We start from the raw sequence: 15,338 nt of genomic DNA, 5'->3' as shown, positions 1-15,338 counted from the left end.
CTATTCATGGGCTGAAAGAAAAATACATCATATCATTTAGATAAAAAAAAACATCTTTCGGAAGTTTAGTTCTTTGTTTACAAAATATAAAATAGTTATTATAACCTTTTTGTATAAGCTTACAGTTTGGCAACGTGAATGAATTGGAAGATCGAGGAAGCGTCTTAAAGAGCTGACTGGCTCGCTAGTTCCCAGCTGAATGACAGGCGGCTCACGATGCAGAGGATCACGCTATCCATTGCATGACTATGGATGGGATCCTGAAGCGATAGGCACACCGTTATCACAAATGTCAGCAGGCGCATCCGGGCTAGGAGCAGAAGGATGGGAACATAATAAGCGGTTTCAAACACTTAACGTTTAGTGAAAATAGCTAGATGATGCTGTTCTTCGACACCGAAAGTTCCTAGATCAGTATTATGTAGCATTGTTGACTCCAATCTAAGGCGAATAGACTAATCGCTTTATTATCTGTAAAGAAGAAGAATCTTCTTATTCTAAAACTCTTATTAAAGTCTAAACTAAATAGTCTTAGAATGAGCAATCCACCTGTAGTGCAGGCTGCAGGAGGATACAAACAGGCTGATATGGTGGGCACTCACCCTGCGCTATAGAACGGAAGATTTTGGCAAAGGCACTTATATTGGCTCAGCTGATAACAGCAATCTGACTGAACGTTTGAGTTAGAGTATAGTGCAAGCACAGAGGTCTGACTTCGCGTCAACAAGTCATTGCGGGTGGTGATAGCATGAAGCTCGAACCAGCTACGAAAACAATACGGCATCGTTTCGTATGACGATAGCTCTCCATCGTGGAGAAGTACCTCACACCTGAAAAGAGAGGAGTATAACGTACAGGTTAGCAATCACATATACAGAACAGATTTAACTCAGATACTTTAAGAGCATTGAATGATACAAATTTTTAAGAAAATCGATAAAATTATTTGTTCCATATCGAGAAAAAGTTGAGAGGCTTCGACACCGCTGGGTCATGCAAATAAATAAGTTTTCCTTAACTTTTCCGTCTAATATATGCACAGCTTGACTCTCGTATGTACGCATATCTAAGTAAGGTATGTACGAGCCTAAAAACGCAATGCAGATTATTGTGGTGCAACTAATTGAATATTCTTGAAAGGTTGACCTTTTCAAAATTACGTTAAAATGTGAACTAAGTAAGGTGCCTCTGTTTTCTATTGCGCAGAAAAATACGACCCATTTTATCGGCCGTATCCAGTAAAATCTCAGCTTTCCTTTCATATACAATATATGACAGCGTTTGCCCTTCTCATACTGGTGTCTGACAAATGCCTAGTAGCCATCCTCTAGTAGGAGCAATAGTACCGATATTGTTTCTGTCATCTACCCAAACGATTGACTAAGGTTTATTATCATTTCCTTTCTCAAGTCGACACAAAAATCACTGCTTAATTAATAGTAGCTAGCTGACACCTGTACGAGAGGAACTTTCGATTCAACGCAGGCCTTTATATGAGGTAGGAATTTTACGATATCAGGGCCTTCGAATCTCAGTATGAGTGTCAGTCAATTTTTATTAAAAATAACACTTTTCCCACAGGCGTCAGGCTATGGCAATATTTAGAACTGGACATTCACTGTGATAATGGTGCAGATTAGGTAAGTACGGTTCGTTTTCGGTTTCTTTTTTTATTATTGTCATAATTACTATGAATTGTTTCATGGTGATAATCTATTATACTGTTTCATCCGTTACGTGTGTTATGAGGTGTTTGGGCTACACAATTTAAAAAGTAGACTTCTTTTCGGAGAATTATTTTTTAAATCGAATCAATAGGTTTATTGGTTTAAAGTAAAGATGTATATTTTATTACACATTTCCATACCATTTTTTTCGTCGTTCCTTATGGATCATTATGTACTGAATGTGATCCGTTGTCAATAGTCATGGGAGCATCTACGACTGAATGCGATGGTACTGTACCATGAAACGTGTGAAAGCTTGGTTGAATAAGTTTTTTTATTTTGGGCCTTTGTGTTTCTACATTAAGTTACGTAAGCAAGTGTTTGCGCTGTGAGCGGACATCAAGTTTCTCAAATCGTGTTAGCAGTTAATTTTTACCGGCTTTTGTTTGGTCTCCATCAGCCTAAGTGAAATAGCTACAGCCGTAAGCAAAGCGACAAACGTCTTAATTTGTCTCCGTTCCTAAAGCCTGTCGTCGTTGCGAATATGAGTTCATCGATAGTTATCAAGAGTCAGCAAATTATTCTCTCCCCGCCCTGTTGCTTTTGGTGATCCGCACTTTCTGACAATTGTCGCACGTACGGTGACATCAGCGTAGATCGTCACAGGACTGTCTTCGGTCGTTTTTAAGCCTCAAGTCGGACCATTTAGCTGATGAAAGCGAAATAACCGGACAGAAAGCGAAGAGTGTCGATATTTGTTGAAAGGTCGATTGTATACAGATTTCTTTCCATAGAATCGCATCGTCTTCAAGGTACGTACATCTGGTCGCTCTATCAGGTGTAAACAGCCCTTATCGCACACAAGAACATGTATCATCGAGTTACCTAGATGGACATACTCAGTAAAAAGGAAAAGCTGACTTCATAAAAAATATTGTCCAAAAATATGCCTCTAATCATTTGGCGTTAAGCAAGCTGTAGAGACGGCGTCGGTGGATACTCAAACGGAAGTTGAAAAATACTCACTTCACCTCTTTAAAATATCGTCGCGCGAATTTTTGGACACATACATATAATTTAGTATCATATTTATCGGTTGTTCGGACTGTCATATATATATACATATATATATTTGTGTGACCGAGAATAGATAGCAAAGATTTTTTATATTAAATGCTTTCCCCAATATAAAATATAGTTTGCAAAATCTTCCTTCTTTAAAATAGGCACTTTCAAATTGCACCGGGCAGTGACCGAAATCTATAATAGAATACAATGCAAGCCCTTGTTCAGAGTTCTTGCTAATAATAATAAAAATTCATATATAATATTTGCTTATTATAACGAATTCCTTTTGTCCAGAGGCGTTTGGTGCTTCCATACATCGAGGCTCATCGACTTCGTTAAGTCGACTCATCCAAATATATCACATTTGTGTGACGGGCTGTCAAGATAAAGGTTCTCAATAAATAAATCACTCGTGAAGGCATTTGTCACGCAGTCAAATACGGCATTAGAAACAAGGCAGTACTTGGAACTTTTTTGAGGACCCTTTCCACTTTACCGGCCCTATTACGTAACGATGTTTCGGTAGTTCCGTTTAGTTAGAACTTCTCTATTAGTCATTAACTGCCAATAATAGTAAACCCCTACAACTGGAGCTATACGGGCATGTCAAAGGCAAAAATGTCTGCGTATCGATACGATTACCTAGGAATTAGGGAGAATAGGTTAGGATAGCCAGCAGGCACCGTGCTTACGTCTAAAGTATCAAACACACAAAATAATATCTTGTGTGCAAAACTGAAGTCCTATGTTGATCATAGAAGCGATAGCGCACGACCCCTAATCTATTTATTACACTTCCCGTAGATCATACAATGAATCCGTGCAAGATCGTAATAAAAACGATTGTCAAGTACTATCAGACTTGGTCTGGAATTACGAGGTAACGGATGTAGAATCGGTGTTTGTCGTACTATCTACTGTGCGATACCTAAACAATTCTGCTATATTAACAGTCGATATGGGACAGCCAAACACCTCTCTATACTGACACTTCACCGTGACGTTTGATGTACAAATAGAAGGCGGAAAAAATAACTTAAAACTCGAGAAGTAGCAAGTGAGACTTCAGTGTTAAAAAACATGAACGAAGAAACTAAAAATATCATTTACTGTATAGTCTATTTAGGTTTATTAACCGATACGGCTGGGAAGCTTTAACTGCTGCAGAGATCTGCACTACGGTGAGCAGCTTAACAAGTAACCAAATTATCATACCAACGTGCGCGCCTGTTGATGCTCGTTAACCCTCACGTAAGGTAACCTGAGATAGGCTATAGCTCGAGATCTGGCTGAAGGTACGAGTATGCGAGTATACGAGTTAACTAAACAACAAACCTATTGTGACCCTTATGATATGGAAATTGATTTAAACCAATTCGATAATGCACTCAAGCAAATGTTCAATAGCCAGTAATCCGCGTCCCTGCTTATGGTCCTAGTCGATATTTTTTTTATCCCTAGTCTGAACAGAAGTTTACCGGCAGGCCACTTCAATGCGAATAGTATACGGAAACCCATGAGTGCGGGGTCTGAACTGAAGTAATCTACAACTACGCGTGACGTGGGGATCTGGTGTTGACTATACAGCAGATGACAATTTTTGTCACTTAGCAACTTTTGTATAAAAACTTTAGTCGTATGTTTAACTCGCATTTCCACAGCCCAAATACACGCAAACACCATTTTAAAGGGCAATTCACTGATAAAAATTCTGTATGATTATTTTGTTGTTGAGCTTATGCGATAATAATTGCCTATTATTTGGACGGTGAGTGGGTCAGAAACGCTGATTATTTGTTTGCGTCAGACAAAAATGTCACGATTAGGGCCAGTTCCGATACTGCCCCGACGGATTTCAAAAAGTACTTCATGACACAGTAGAACAGAACAAAATAAAAGTCAAAGGTCAGGCTTTTAGAAAATAAAATTAGTTTTGAGTTTAGTAAACTGGGTGTTACTCATTGCGCTTAAAAAATGAATCGTTAAGCAAAATCATTACATGGCGACATCATTGATAATTAGCGGGGGGAGGGGGAGGGGGGCACGATCAAAGTTCTCAAAGGGTCTCTAAAAACAAAGAAAAAGAGTTACGCGTCGGGTGGTTACTGACCAAACATGTACACACACGCAAACGATACGGGTGTGTGTTTTAAGGACCGAAGGTGACGCAGGATTCTTCAGTAGAGTTGATATATCCTAGGAAAAAAACACCACAGGCTACATCACGAAACGAAGATTCGATTTTTTGGTTAAATTCGATTCCTCCTGAATTAATGATACAAGGAAATAACAATAAAACATGCGCATCGCAAGTGAACGTCGAGTTATGTTTGTTGATGTCAAAAAAAAGTGGTAAAAATTTATGATAGTTACGAAAATTTATACATCTCGTTGAGCATTCCTATTTCCTTCTGTCAAGTTCGCTAACGATCGAAACATTCTCCAAAAGTTTTCCTTTCTCCATCTGCCAGTTGATATAACATTATGGTGCTAGACAGCACAACTTTTTTGTGAGTACTATCCAATACGGTTAAATACGGCCCCGAGGAAGCCTTAGAATATATTGTCGTTATCGAAGTAAACTTCGCCATCTTCTTAAATATTACGGCTAACAGTACAGGTGTATAAAGAACCGGTAATGCGATGGCAGGTGTCGTTGTGGTCGACGAAACGTTTCGATCGTTGGAAGAAAGAAAGGCTGCGAGGTCAACCAAATGGCATTAAAAATCTTGACATAATTAGCTGGTTTGATTTATAAATCGAGGTAACAGGCCTCCAGCTCACCACTGACATAAGGCCATCGGCACGAGTCAGAACTAGCACAATTTGACCACTTTTTTCTTTAGTCGTATTGTAACTATATAATCGTGTTGTAGGCAATATTTACTGCAGTGGCCCCCGTTAATTAAATGGTCCAAACTACTGCGTGGGGGTGTACCTTTGTCATGAACTGAACTCAAAGTACAAAATTAGCAAAATTTCAGTTGAGTTCAATAAAGACGCCTTGTTCCACAGTGGGCCAGCAAAGCTTACTAGACCCGAAGTGGGTATTCAGCGAACAGCCAATCAACATTAAGTGGTAAGTTATAACTAGACAACGCATTACAGTTAATAGTAAAGAACTAGTAGTAGACAGAGTTTGTATTGTTTGGAGGTATAGAAGATGACCATATGGGGTTAGTTATGATACACAAATAGGTTTACCTGAAGAACAAATCGGAAAATAAATGATTTTTTTTAGTTGATTTATTATTGTATAGTTCATTGGACGTATATTTTTACTCTGCTCAGAGGAAAAACAGAGACAAAGGATTGTTAAGCCCATACGTCATATGCTTCTAGTGGCCACGTTCTGTTTAAACGACTGCGTCCTTCAATGAATCTACGTTTTTCGTCGGAGTCATTAGTATGCTTAACATTTATCATTATTAGTGGCTTTACAAAGGCACCACATTGAACGTATAGCGTAAATACCTGCAATTAGTTGGCGACTTTATCTTTGTTCAGACGTTCGAACTTTCCTTCGTTCCAACCACACGACTTCGGGACTCATTTCGAAGGGGATAGGCGCTACGGCTTCGAAGCGTAACAACGGTATGTCTGGATCAAAGTGCCGATTTTCAACCCGGAAAAGGCAATCACCTTATCTTAGATTATACTATATATAAGTGACTCCTACATAAACGTATTATGTTTAGTCTACGAATTTCTAAAGGAGAATCAATAATGAAAATAATATACATAATATGAGGGAAAGCCCAGTGAGGAGATCGCTTGATTGGTTGATCCTCTAAAAGGTACAGGTCTTACGCATACGGACAATGCACGACTGGAAAAATAGTTTTCCACGAAAAAGTTCGTCTATTTTATCTAATAATTTTGCTATTTTAAACCCCTAGTTATTTCAGTAAATATTATTAATAAAAGCACAATGTACTTCAAGCCCATAGTGGCATACATATTTTTCGCTATCTGACATGATTGTCAGTTGAAGAACATATTTTTTTTTTTTTACTAAATATTAAAAAAGGATCTATATCTTATATTTAACGCGAGCCCGTGGAAACAAATCTGTGCGCATATTTTACCAGAACTAGGTTACAGCGTCTTGATGTTGAGGGCATACTTAGAAACAATGTTATTACGACAGACAGACAGATGTCAAGCGAGAGATTAAATTGAGTTTACAGTAAGTCCTTTGGATCATTAAATCTACTCATCTACTGGACGTTTTTCACTGCTTATTCAAATTAAATAATTATAAAGCTCTATAAGGATGTCCTAGTAGCTTTTTCTTTAAATAATAATTATAACCTTAAATAATGATTCAAGCAAATCAGTGACTTCTGTCTTCAAAAAAAAAAAACAACTGACCTCAAATAATGGTTCAAGTCCCCAAATAGCGCGTAGAAACTAGATAAGCATGCAGCTGAGCTCAAGTCTATGAATGAAATGCATGGAATAAATGCCAAGGGACTTTTTCGTCAATGCTGCTGGACACGAGAACTGCTTGGGGTATTGTGAGGTCCTCAATAAATTTGAGAGCCACAGATATCACTTGTTAGCGCCTACTTGAAGTCACAGATCGACTACAATACGGCTGCGTCGTTTCCGATTGCCAATACTCGTGGGCAAATGATTAAATAATTCCCGAATATTTCGCCTTTAACCGAGGGCATATAGCTTACTCTTCCGCCACCAGCGAACGTTTTACGTAAGAACAAGATTCCGACTCGTCTGAACGATGGGAAAAGTTTCGCGCATATCGAACAACGGATGACGGCCACATCCGCTGGCTCTAGGCACCGACCAGGTCGGGTCGACAACCCTAGGCGAACGGGCGCACGTTTACTTCATGTAAGTATACCAAATTAAGCTAACCGAACGACAAAAATACGAATGTATCCATCATGCGCACACTTGCTAAATATACAATTTGACAAATGACCAATAAAACAAAATTACTAGTAGAAACCAGCAGCAAAAAGCGCCGCTTGAGAAACGGCATCGCATTAATACTCAAACATTGTAGGGTAATAATAGGAGGCACCAGACAATGACGGAATGATTTTTTTGTCAGCAACGAATGCCGGAAGGGGAAACAGCGCAAATTCACTAAAATTAACAAACAGACAAAAGAGACTTCTTCAGGACCTGAGTAGCCTATTCCAGACCCTTTGACGCCAAAGTGTTTTCCAGCAACTTCGGATTGAACAAATGTTGCTGAAAAAAAAGGTCACAACAAGACTACACTCTCTGGACGCAATCAATGATCAATCAAGCCCTATTACGGTGAATAACACGTTGCAGGCAAACAACAAGGACCCAATAGGGGCTAACTGTAGGTGCCAAAAGTCGCGTATATATATATATGTTGTCAGGTGGGTTTTGTTTAAGTGGATCGTGTGCACAATATGTTCCTTACAATCGAATATATCGACGGGTATTGGCGACGGTATAGCTTCTTCATTGGTCTCAGCAACGTCCCAAGATAAAGCTATTCGTTCCACAAATACCACCAAGCGCCGATCAAACGAGATCAATGCGATGGCGTAAATTGGAAAACTGGCGAATCCATTGCCTCTTAACATTGGATTAGATCGTCTGGCGTTCGAACGTTCAAATGTATTTACAATTGTGCCATTGGACGTAATAAAACATCGCTGCGGGTTACAGCTTATATAACATCTATAGGCTGGTTGTACATGAATGTATACGAAGAATACAAATCCATACGGGTACTAAATGAACTCGAATTTATTATAAAAATCAATGTCTACCGTTCAGGTAAAGTAATAATTGTTACTAGATATGACGTTCGAAATGCAGTACTGTCGATTCTTACTTATTATTATTATATTATTAATTACGATGCTTAATTCCGTCCAACTACGAGCGCAATATACTTATTTTCATATAAATGCCTGTCGTTTTTTGGCTAAGTCTGTTGTTTTACTACTTCCTCATTCTCGCCCTGACTGGGCAAATGGCAAATGTTTATCGCTGCTGGACGTAATGCGGGATAGTGACTAAGTCGATCCCATGAACTTCTTCAAAAGTCTGTTCCACGCCACTGAGCCATAGGATAGGTGTTCCCTATGAGCGTTGCGAGGGTTCGTGCGCCTACGAAGCCAGAACCTAGTACGCAAAATGAAACCAACAGGAACCTTCGAGTTTTACACCAATCGAGTCATCGTTATTATTCTTTCCATTCACCAGATCACCCTGCGCGTTGCCAGGTCGATGCTATAAATCTTAACTAACATATATTACTATATCATTAACCAGAACCGTATATTAAGCCTACAATGATGCTTGCCTCCGATTCATTCAATCGTTTTGTTAAAACTTCCTCTACGCTTCCCAAGCTGACATAGGCGGCCCAGAGGTAATAAAAACTATACCAGAAATCAGATTCTCTAAAAAGGCGTTCAGGCTGCTGATGTTGGTATTGGAAAACTTCTTATATGGGCGCCCTTGCATTCAAGCATTGAAGACGTCGAACAAAGATACACACTTCCGCCATAACATCATCATTTTACGTAGGAGCTAGACACATAATAAAAATGTTACGGTTCACACGTTCCTAAAAATATGGGTTTTCTAATCTATCTTGCGCAACGAAAGCCCTTACAGATGTCGAAATTGATGTGTATTCGAATCTTGGCGCCATTTATGATTCAATTTAAATATAGATTCATTTCAATTTCCCTATAATATGAAATTTATTATGCAAATATGATGTATACTGCGAGAACTGTGCCGTCCAGTGTGCTTGCATGCAGTAACTACAGATTTATCTTTGCGAAATGTAAACATCTGCCGAGTATAACGGTTTACAATGATTGTCGGAATGGGAAGCTGTTACAGGTCGTCCAGAGTTGGATCGAAAATAATTTTGTTACCACAAATGTTTGTAAATTTTTACCAAATAAGCTGAATTTATACATCTAGCTACAAACAATAATAGTTTTCCAGTGAACTATATATATATATATATATACAAAGCCAATAACTCTAGATAAGATTTGAACATGGTAGCGGATAATGCGTATCAGTACAGCAGCTTCAGAAGCATATCGTTGCGCAAGTATTCCTGCATGAAGCTTAAAATGTTTTCGGTATTAAATTGAATCTAATTAGGAACACTTAATGTCCTGATTATGTCTGATCATCTTTTTAATGAGACTTTATCTCAGACCAAACATCTATGTATTCGACTATCTTCACAAGATTTTAGCATCAGAATTGAAGGCGATGCCTGATTTATGAAGACGTCAAGTAATTTTAGACGACTGAAATTCTTCAATGCAGCTAAGTAAGCGCTTTCTTTTTCAATAATTCTACCTAATTTATGGTCTTCTAAGACAACGCTATTGCACGAAAATGTGTTATGTAAGTACCGATCAACAAACCACCTCTACCTATTTGCGAATACGGTCACATGTAACTGTAACTTCACGACAGCACGAAGCGCAAAAAACATGACATAATAACGGCAATAAAAGGTATAAACTTATCAGTTGACTTCTGCTCCTCAAAAAAAGAAGAATTCACCAGCAGAACACTAAAAAATATCGGTTTTCGTTCCTCCTATAGGGAAGAAAGTTAGTTTTGTCAAAATGGCCCCATTCTGCATCTGCGTCTGTTTATTTGCCGCAACGGTTATCTCTATTTAAGGATGTGTCTTCAAATACTTGTCGACGATCTTTTGGCGCTCTCTAATGGTGGCCGGCTGGAGAGGTTAATGAGATGATTTTATCTTGCCTTTGCTTATTGCCCACAGGCTACCGCTATCGTTGGCAAGACAAAAACAATCTGTGCTGCCTCTTCTCATCAGCCTCTTTCGATCGGCTGTTATCATTACTACTATTTTACTGTGAAAATGAAATAAGTCGTTAGCAGAGTTGCATATATACATGTTGAGATTGCATTTTACAGGCCCCTTCACAGGGGTGAGTTGTTGGCAAGCCGTTACGAACACACTTATCAATTACATTGACCGTTCCATTTTAGGCGAATGAAGTTCATGAATAGTTTCCGTAACAACTTAGTTCATAAAATAGCCGCACTGTAGCCTGTCGATAAAATTCTAACTGTATAATTATGGGCGAATAGAAAGCATCAAGGTCCAATTGGAGAAGTAGAACATCGCTATGGTCCTATTCACGTGACATATTGTCTCGTATTTGACGGAATCATCAAAACAAAATCAGCCAGCAGAAAAAAAAAAAACATTCGAGAACGCGAATGCGGCATATTGTGTTGCGAGAAACGTGTATTATCTTCAGCTTGTCTTGACGTAGTTAGTTACGTTCCGCCAAGCGAAGGACCTTTACATTGTTGCCTACTATTGAAGAGTTATAATAACGTGTCACCAGGCGAACAACGACCTTTTATTGTTCTTCCTCTCCATAACGTGCTTGTTTTTTTTTGTTTGGCCTGCGTCGTTGTCAATCTTCTCACCTAGATAGCCTGTTTTTTTTTCGAAAAATTATTAGAAACACGGGCAGGGCTAGCAAGCCATTTAAACTCCTTATACGGAACGTTCTATTATGTGGGGGCAGAGAAATGGGGAAATTTTAATGGGGTCGAATAGTTGGTACGTATCTTCGATACCCCATACGCGTGACAATGAGATATTCATTTTTGACTCCGGCTACATCGACCCATTCGTCGCAAGCATAATCATCAAGCTAATTTTAACCTAAACAAAGCATAAGTGATTGTTTTCAAAGGGATGTTTATATCATGATAGAAGTTTCCCATGAAAGAGAACAACCTGTCGATGTTATTGGGATGATCTTTCGACATAATACTTGTTTATAATACTTAACAACATGAAACGATCGACTTCGTTCTTTGTTTTTAGCAGGCATACGTACACGTACTTTTGTTTTATGAGTGGCGCCCAGCGCTTAGACTTACTTCAGTTACCTTTGCTCTGGAATCGTGTCCAGACGAGGGACCAGCAGACATTCATTTATTTGGTATGAGTCCGCCTCCTAAGTATTCGAACGATCGTTGCAAATGAGCAATTACCAACATCTTTAGCGCTTACAACGGCCGAAAGAGGTAACAACACCGCCGTGAATTTTGTAGGCGTTCCCTAAAAATTGCGATCATTGAGGCTCAATCAGATGACGACTCAAGAGTGAGGCTAGTTTCTGTCGTTTGTGATCGGTTAGAAAAGCACAGCGTCACAGTAAAGCTCCCCAGAGAACGTGTTTTATGATAACAAGACGAAGCAGATGGGATTAAGCGATATAAAGCTTTGTTATACGATTAACTGAACGTCACCCATCATATATTCCTGCGACAATACTGTTTCTAGCTGTTATGGACGCTGAGACCCGATAAAGATGTGTGCAGGCTGCAAGCGGAAACCTTTTTGCCTTATTTTTTCAACACATGTGCAAAAAAGTAGTTTCGATCAACAACGCATGAAACAAAAAAAAAACTCGTAAAATGTTAAAAGTACCGATCTCAAATACACGCAACAGCGACACCTCGAATGACGATGTACCCGTTTGTGTCGAAGCTTCATTGAAAGATAATAGTAATCATTGAAATGTTGCTTGTATATATTGTTAAGTAAGTGTCAATAAGCCTTTTATATTTCATGGACAAATTACCATCTGAATATATAACTGTTCTAGCAATAATAAACGTTCGAGTTATGTATTTATTTTATTTCTATTTTTATTTATTATATTAAGAAAACTATTCCGTTCAAGGTACCAGGTGATGACAATTTTCTCACGGGATGGTTGTCGTCAAGCCACTAAACCATGTGACCACGACGCAATGTTCCAGGTTATAACACGAATTCATATAAATGCATAGAGCAACAACTAATGCTTTGAGTGAAGGACAACTCTGCTGCCGTAAATATGGCGCACGATCAAATCTGTAGGCTTTAAACGTTAGGCCTGCCAGCCGGTCAGGGTCAACGTCAACATTCTCCTCACATAGGAACTAGAATTATTTCTCATGCTACTCTTACATCTGACAAAATCAACGATAACAACGACGTTATGGAATTATTTAAATCACGTTAAAGAAAATTTGAAAAAAGAGGCGCTTCGTTAGATGTCTGTCGTTTTCAAAACGAAATTTCTTCAATAGATTTCATTATTCCCCATACGTATCTAAAATAAAAAAAAAAAACAAGATATAAATAGATAACGTGAAAATAGGAATTATCTAACTATGGTTTGATAAAATTTTACGTTTTGTTTAAAAAAAACATCTTCACGAATGTCAGTGTGGAAATGTTTGACTTTTGCAACATAATTTACCATTAGACACTTTCTTCACCCATATCTGATTCGTCCGATGAGAAAGTATATATATATATATATATATACATATATATAAAGTAAAAAATAAATATTGCATTTCTATGCATTTGCATCGTTATCTTAATATGACATAACATCCATTCTGTCTGCCTTCAACATCATCAATTCATTATATACATACATTTATATATATGGTGCAGTCTTTTCTCGTAGTTTTTACCGTGCTTCATCGATTTTGCTGTACACGTTCGAAAAAATAACATTAAATATGTACATCCATAGTCAAAGTAGCCACAGCTATGCCAAGGTTGCAATGGCTAACGTAGAAGCATCTTTTACTCTATAGAATATTACTCACATAGTCTGTCAAACAGTTGACGTTTTTGTCATCACTGATAATGCACAAAAAACTACGTATATAGAGCCAGTTGTTATTAATATAGCTTACAGGGCAGGACCTTGTACGGAAGTGAACTATCGTCCGTGATGCGCATGTACGCACAGATTTTCAGACGTATTCCGGCACATTATTTTATCCGTCATTTGTGTGCGCATTAAATCCATAATGGTCCCGAGTGTTCCTTCAGTAAAGAAGACCTTTGGCTACTTTCACATGTGCTTCAGCCTGAGCTTCGAAGGACGGTGATTGATTGATTGATTGATTGATCGAACAGTAGCATCTTTATTTGTATGGTATTACCTTCTTCTTTCAAAAAGCGACCATAATAAGAGTGGAAGCATAGCTAGTACATTTAAGATTACAGTTAGCAATGCTAGTATTAAAAAAATTAATAAATAAATGTCTTTCTTTTAAATAAATGTCCTTATAGTAGCTTCGAAATTACTTCCAAAGTGTATGTAGCCTGACAGCCCCATATTCAATTTGTATAAGTGGACAACTTTCTTATTAATTAAACCGTAAAAAGACTATCGTAAATTACAGCCATGGGATGGCAAAGTTGATTTCATGAAAACGAGCATCTATCTCTACTCTGTTTAGCGCTACAATTTTACTTGACAGTTCTGTGTCCTTAATATATGCTAATAAAAAGAAAAATTGTTCCAGTCTCAATAACTACAGTGAACAACTAATAAATGAACAGGAACTTTATTTTGCCTAAGCCAAAATAAAGTTCCTGTCTCTTCTTCATCTTCACGGTAAACAGAAGACGTATATCGATGTACGCTTGTTGGCGTCGTAATTCGCATACGGGTCCTTATATAATTTTCATCTAGCCAAAGTCAGTGACTACAGATGTTATCATTTTTATTGGTAGAATAAACGAAACACTTTATACAGAAACTGCAAACGCCAAAACAAGTTCGCTGTCTGCCATGGGTTATCCTAGACATCACTCAAATGATCGAAAACACTATCGTAGAACACACAACCGGGTAAGTTGTAAACATCTTGTAGGAAGCGCTGAGAACTTATGTTTAAAAAAACTTTATCAGGCCCCGCCTAGTTTCTAATTGGAAAAACGTAGATCGAGGCAAAACTCTAGAGGTAGAGATCAGTGTGGTTCACCAGTTAAAAAACCCCGGTTAATATTAAGAAAAATAATCGTATTCCTAAAAACATATACATATATATGTATATATATATGCGCTTTCTTCATCTTTGACGTAAATCGTCCATCGGTCAATAGGTGCGTTCTGTTTTCTGCTACGGATGCCCTGATCAAGTGAGCCACCCTTGGCCTACCGGCGCCCTCCAACAAAAATGTCAAAATGAGGTTTTTTAGTTACTTTTAAAATGTTTAATAGTTCGGTAAAGTAATAAAGAAAAAACGTTTACAGTCATTAATAATAACGAAGTAATCGGAAAGCACACCAAATAATGAAGGGCTTGCCAAACCGTTAAATGAGTAACAAGGTTAGTTTTTTGATTGTCACGTTAGGTAGCAATGACGGAATTCGTAATAATTAAAAAATCATTATTATTAACAATTGAAAAAGACCCACGTAAACGCCAAACAACGTTCTGACTCCACTGACGTGTAGAATCGAGAGAAATTGCTCTCCATAAGCAGCTGTCTAACAGCTTTTCCTTTGGCCAGACGGAAAAAGAGCCATACTATGTTGAGAGATCCTTTTATGTTAACAAATATAATTGATGGTATCTATGATATAATAGAAATCATGCAATTGGGGCCATTAGGAAACGCTTGATCCGGGAAAGCAGATGCGTCAGTTGGTCGAACTCATCCGCTGATGGCGATACCATGGCTACGGTGACGAAATTAATATACTGCGCCTATATGTATATATAAGATGTATATACCTTAAGAGTACTCAT

At 38.1% G+C, this 15,338-nt stretch overlaps 1 protein-coding gene across 10 annotated transcripts in view; it reads right to left on the bottom strand.

The window, feature by feature from the left end:
* Positions 1–15,338, bottom strand: part of LOC111265163 (uncharacterized) — a 117,577-nt gene that overhangs the window by 63,685 nt on the left and 38,554 nt on the right. For 8 of the 10 annotated variants that reach the window (XR_015312964.1, XM_022841585.2, XM_086970376.1 and 5 more), the window contains 2 exons: positions 603–830; positions 124–310 (listed from right to left, as the gene is read on the bottom strand). The gene's annotated coding sequence lies outside the window, so the exon portion shown is untranslated. Of the gene's footprint in view, positions 1–123; positions 311–602; positions 831–6,209; positions 6,230–15,338 lie in introns of those variants that run through there. The other 2 variants (XM_086970375.1, XM_022841584.2) reach the window with 2 other exon arrangements.

Source organism: Varroa jacobsoni, unplaced genomic scaffold (genome assembly GCF_002532875.2).
Source record: "Varroa jacobsoni isolate VJ856 unplaced genomic scaffold, vjacob_1.0 scaffold_939, whole genome shotgun sequence".
NCBI lineage: Eukaryota > Metazoa > Arthropoda > Arachnida > Mesostigmata > Varroidae > Varroa > Varroa jacobsoni.
Note: the sequence above shows the minus strand (reverse complement) of the source record. Positions and strands in the feature narration are given on the sequence as shown.